Source organism: Schistocerca cancellata, unplaced genomic scaffold, assembly GCF_023864275.1.
Source record: "Schistocerca cancellata isolate TAMUIC-IGC-003103 unplaced genomic scaffold, iqSchCanc2.1 HiC_scaffold_298, whole genome shotgun sequence".
In the NCBI taxonomy this organism is placed as follows: Eukaryota; Metazoa; Arthropoda; class Insecta; order Orthoptera; family Acrididae; genus Schistocerca; species Schistocerca cancellata.
In genome coordinates, this window is record NW_026046316.1 from 10,001 (window position 1) to 15,000 (window position 5,000).

General features: G+C 53.7%; 1 non-coding gene across 1 annotated transcript in view; it reads right to left on the bottom strand.

Annotated features, from left to right (window-relative positions):
- Positions 1 to 931, bottom strand: part of LOC126114225 (small subunit ribosomal RNA) — a 1,909-nt gene extending 978 nt beyond the window's left edge. Inside the window, exon 1 of the ribosomal RNA XR_007525117.1 lies at positions 1 to 931. This exon is cut by the window's left edge and continues 978 nt beyond it. This is a non-coding gene — a ribosomal RNA (small subunit ribosomal RNA).
- Between the last annotated feature and the right edge of the window lie 4,069 nt (positions 932 to 5,000).

The window sequence follows — 5,000 nt, forward strand, 5'->3', positions numbered from 1 at the left end:
CAAAATAGAACCGAGGTCCTATTCCATTATTCCATGCACACAGTATTCAGGCGGGCTTGCCTGCTTTAAGCACTCTAATTTGTTCAAAGTAAACGTGCCGGCCCACCCAGACACTCAATAAAGAGCACCTTGGTAGGATTTCAACGGGGTCCGCCTCGGGACGCACGAACACGCACGAGGCGGTCGCACGCCTTCGGCTCGCCCCACCGGCAGGACGTCCCACGATACATGCCAGTTAAACACCGACGGGCGGTGAACCAACAGCGTGGGACACAAATCCAACTACGAGCTTTTTAACCGCAACAACTTTAATATACGCTATTGGAGCTGGAATTACCGCGGCTGCTGGCACCAGACTTGCCCTCCAATAGATACTCGTTAAAGGATTTAAAGTGTACTCATTCCGATTACGGGGCCTCGGATGAGTCCCGTATCGTTATTTTTCGTCACTACCTCCCCGTGCCGGGAGTGGGTAATTTGCGCGCCTGCTGCCTTCCTTGGATGTGGTAGCCGTTTCTCAGGCTCCCTCTCCGGAATCGAACCCTGATTCCCCGTTACCCGTTACAACCATGGTAGGCGCAGAACCTACCATCGACAGTTGATAAGGCAGACATTTGAAAGATGCGTCGCCGGTACGAGGACCGTGCGATCAGCCCAAAGTTATTCAGAGTCACCAAGGCAAACGGACCGGACGAGCCGACCGATTGGTTTTGATCTAATAAAAGCGTCCCTTCCATCTCTGGTCGGGACTCTGTTTGCATGTATTAGCTCTAGAATTACCACAGTTATCCAAGTAACGTGGGTACGATCTAAGGAACCATAACTGATTTAATGAGCCATTCGCGGTTTCACCTTAATGCGGCTTGTACTGAGACATGCATGGCTTAATCTTTGAGACAAGCATATGACTACTGGCAGGATCAACCAGGGAGCTGCGTCAACTAGAGCTGAGCAGCCGGCCGCCCGGGAGTGTGTCCCAGGGGCCCGCGCGAACACGCAAGCGTCCGCTCAATTATTCTGCAAACAGGAGGAGGCTGAGCTCCCCTGCACAATACACCTCGAAACCCTCTCAGGTCCCGGCGGCGCGCAGCGCCGTCCTAAGTACTTGGTCGGGTTCGAGAGAGGCGCAATCGCCCGGAGTTAGGCGAGTAGACGCTTTAGGTGCGACCACCCGTGCTCCCAACTGAGCTTGCCGCTGCCGACAGAGGCCCGGGAGCGTGCTGTCGTGGCATTGCCGGCGGGAGACAACACGCGCCACCTACGGTGACCGGCAGCTCCAACGCCAGCGCCACAGAAGGGCAAAGGCCCCACGTGGGTGCCGAAGCGAACTCTCCCAGCACAGCGCACGTGCCAACACGTCTGCACAACTGCGATACAAACCACCAGCGAGAACCGCTGGGGCGACCGAGCAGCAGACGGCGTCGCGGCGCCGAGTGCCGGGCGGCGGCGCATCCTCAACGCACACAGTCCTCAATCGGACCAGCACACTGCAGATGTCCACCGCGCTTCGCACCGGGCCGGCGAGGACCCACTTTGGCTGCACGGCGCCGCGCGCAGGGTGCCCCGGCGCGCAGCTGCGCCGCCTGCCGCGTCCGTCGGCCGGCGCGCCTGCCACTGGGCGCCCCCACCAGCCGGCTGTAGCGCGTGCGCCCACGCACCGCGCGGCCAGCACGCCGGGCGGCCCCCCCTCACCGGCCGGGGACAGTCCCACCCACCCACAGCCGCGTATCGCTTCACACCCAGATTCACATTCACGTTCGTTGGTATGGTGGGGACCGCTTCGTAGCTGTACCGATCGTTGCCCTCACAGATGTACCTCCAGCAAGGACAACCGCACCACAACGGGTTACCAGTTGTTCATTTGCGTAACGTCACCAGTAAACGTACACGTCCATCCCCGTTTGCAAAGTCAACTATTATTGCATGCCTGCCTGTCAGGTGTCAAGACACACTACATCCGCTCACATCCACGCAACAAAATGTGCCCGACTAGAGGGCACGTGGAAGGTGCCCCCGTACGTATGCGATGTCCATTGCGCGACCAACTGTCAACCGGCCTCTGTAGCATGTCGCAGATGTGGAACGCGGGGCACCGTGCTATCACATTGTGTGAGAAGAGACTACTACGTCTGCATACACGCGCCACTACATGAACAGACGGCGCATGCTGATCGCCATCCACTGCGTCCATTACTCCCACACGTCTCTATGGCGTACCACACTGCAATGCAGCTGTTATGGGGAGATGACACGTAGCTGTGTACACAACATTCTGAGCGGGTTGCGGTTGGACAATACATTAATGTAACGTGTCATATGCCAATTACAGAGCAGGGTAAGGCACAACTTGGGTTAGGTTAAGGCACAACTTGGGTTAGGTTAAGGCACAACTTGGGTTAGGTTAAGGCACAACTTGGGTTAGGTTAAGGCACAACTTGGGTTAGGTTAAGGCACAACTTGGGTTAGGTTAAGGCACAACTTGGGTTAGGTTAAGGCACAACTTGGGTTAGGTTAAGGCACAACTTGGGTTAGGTTAAGGCACAACTTGGGTTAGGTTAAGGCACAACTTGGGTTAGGTTAAGGCACAACTTGGGTTAGGTTAAGGCACAACTTGGGTTAGGTTAAGGCACAACGTGGGTTAGGTTAAGGCACAACGTGGGTTAGGTTAAGGCACAACGTGGGTTAGGTTAAGGCACAACGTGGGTTAGGTTAAGGCACAACGTGGGTTAGGTTAAGGCACAATGTGGGTTAGGTTAAGGCACAATGTGGGTTAGGTTAAGGCACAATGTGGGGGTAGATTGCGGTACAAATTGCATTACATTGCGGTGCAAATTGCATTACATTGCGGTGCAAATTGCATTACATTGCGGTGCAAATTGAGTTACATTGCGGTGCAAATTGAGTTACATTGCGGTGCAAATTGAGTTACATTGCGGTGCAAATTGAGTTACATTGCGGTGCAAATTGAGTTACATTGCGGTGCAAATTGAGTTACATTGCGGTGCAAATTGCGTTACATTGCGGTGCAAATTGCGTTACATTGCGGTGCAAATTGCGTTACATTGCGGTGCAAATTGCGTTACATTGCGGTGCAAATTGCGTTACATTGCGGTGCAAATTGCGTTACATTGCGGTGCAAATTGCGTTACATTGCGGTGCAAATTGCGTTACATTGCGGTGCAAATTGCGTTACATTGCGGTGCAAATTGAGGTAGGTTAAGGTGCAACACAGGTTAGGTTAAGGTGCAACATAGGTTAGGTTAAGGTGCAAGATGGGTTAGGTTAAGGTGCAAGATGGGTTAGGTTAAGGTGCAAGATGGGTTAGGTTAAGGTGCAAGATGGGTTAGGTTAAGGTGCAAGATGGGTTAGGTTAAGGTGCAAGATGGGTTAGGTTAAGGTGACATAGGTTAGGTTAAGGTGACATAGGTTAGGTTAAGGTGACATAGGTTAGGTTAAGGTGACATAGGTTAGGTTAAGGTGACATAGGTTAGGTTAAGGTGACATAGGTTAGGTTAAGGTGACATAGGTTAGGTTAAGGTGACATAGGTTAGGTTAAGGTACAAACTGGGTTGTGTTATGGTACACATTGCGTTGTAGTACAGTACACGTTAGGTTTGGGTACGGTACACAATGTGGTATGGGATGGCGTGTTGTGGGGGGGAGGGGGGGGGGGAGGTTCGTTGATATCGACCGTAGGACGTGGATGCCCGAGGCAGCGTCAGTGTGTCAAAGGAGTTATGTCACGTCGGGATGCGCTTTTCGCCAGTGAGAGGGGGCGAGCCGTGTCTGTGGTTGCGGCAGACCTGTGTGTTTCATTCCTGCCAGTGTGTTTGTGCTGTAAGACGAGGCAGTGTGGTGGTGATGGGTGCACCCCTGTGTAGGACATGTGTGGGTGTTGGTGGCTTCTCTGAGCAATTGTGGTTGTCGGACGAGTGGGGTATTCTGTTTTATGATTGGACCTCCCGGTCTGGTTATCATAGCGTAGTTGGTGTACTGTGGCGGATAGGATGCACCGGACGTTGGTCCATGCTGGTGCTTAGTAGTTGTATCTGTGTCTGTTACAGGCAGAGAGTAGTGTGTGATAGAGTGTGTGGCTGACGTGTGGTTCATTTTGTGTGTACGGACGTTCAGCATGTATAGGGGCATTTGCGTATATAATCTATCATAATCTATCTATGTGGGCCTGCATAGTTTACTGAGCAGTGCTGTGAGGTGACTGAACTACGAGTGACGTACTGATTTACAGCGGAATGATTGCCTTGTACCAAAGATGGAGTATCGGCTCTACGACAGCGTTGGCACCGCAGGAAATGGTCTCGTAAAACGGCCCTCCCACCGTCATCGTTGTGAGGGGTAGGGACCGCCTATATTCTGAGAGGAGCCCTGTTTGCCACTGGGCGTGGGGTCTCGCATCCTGCGGTTCAGTGCCCCCAGGGAAGCGCGCGGAGGTGGTGCTGCTGCTGCTGCTGCTGTAGCAAGCGAGCTACTTACAGCATGTATAGGGACAGCGGGAATATGGCATATTCGATATAACTCTTCATGAAACGCAAGATATAGGGGCGGATTGCACGTTACGAGTGCGGGAAGAGTCCGCCGTTCATCCGCTGGAGTTGCGATTTGGGCGGTTGGGGTGGGGCACGTGCGGGTGCGGGTGGAGCGATTGTCGGTCGACGACTTCGTGCGACGCAGGCACAGGCGTTGGGGCTCCTGTGGTGGGCAGATGATGCAGGGTTTGTGGGTGGCGTCGGAAAATGGGCACTGTGGGACCTAGCGATGTCGTAGTCGGCGTGGCGTCTCATAGATGGCGGTATCATCGGTGCAGCAGGTCATGTTGCGGGGGACCTGCAGGTGGCGGTATTTTTGTTTGTGGTGCGCTCGACATGGTGGACGTAGTGTCGTCCGATTCGCGTAGATGGAGCTATTGCATGTGGTTTCGTCACATTGTCATAGATGGCGGTGCCGTGTTTTGGAGGTATGGTTGGCGTAGTTTCGTTGGATTC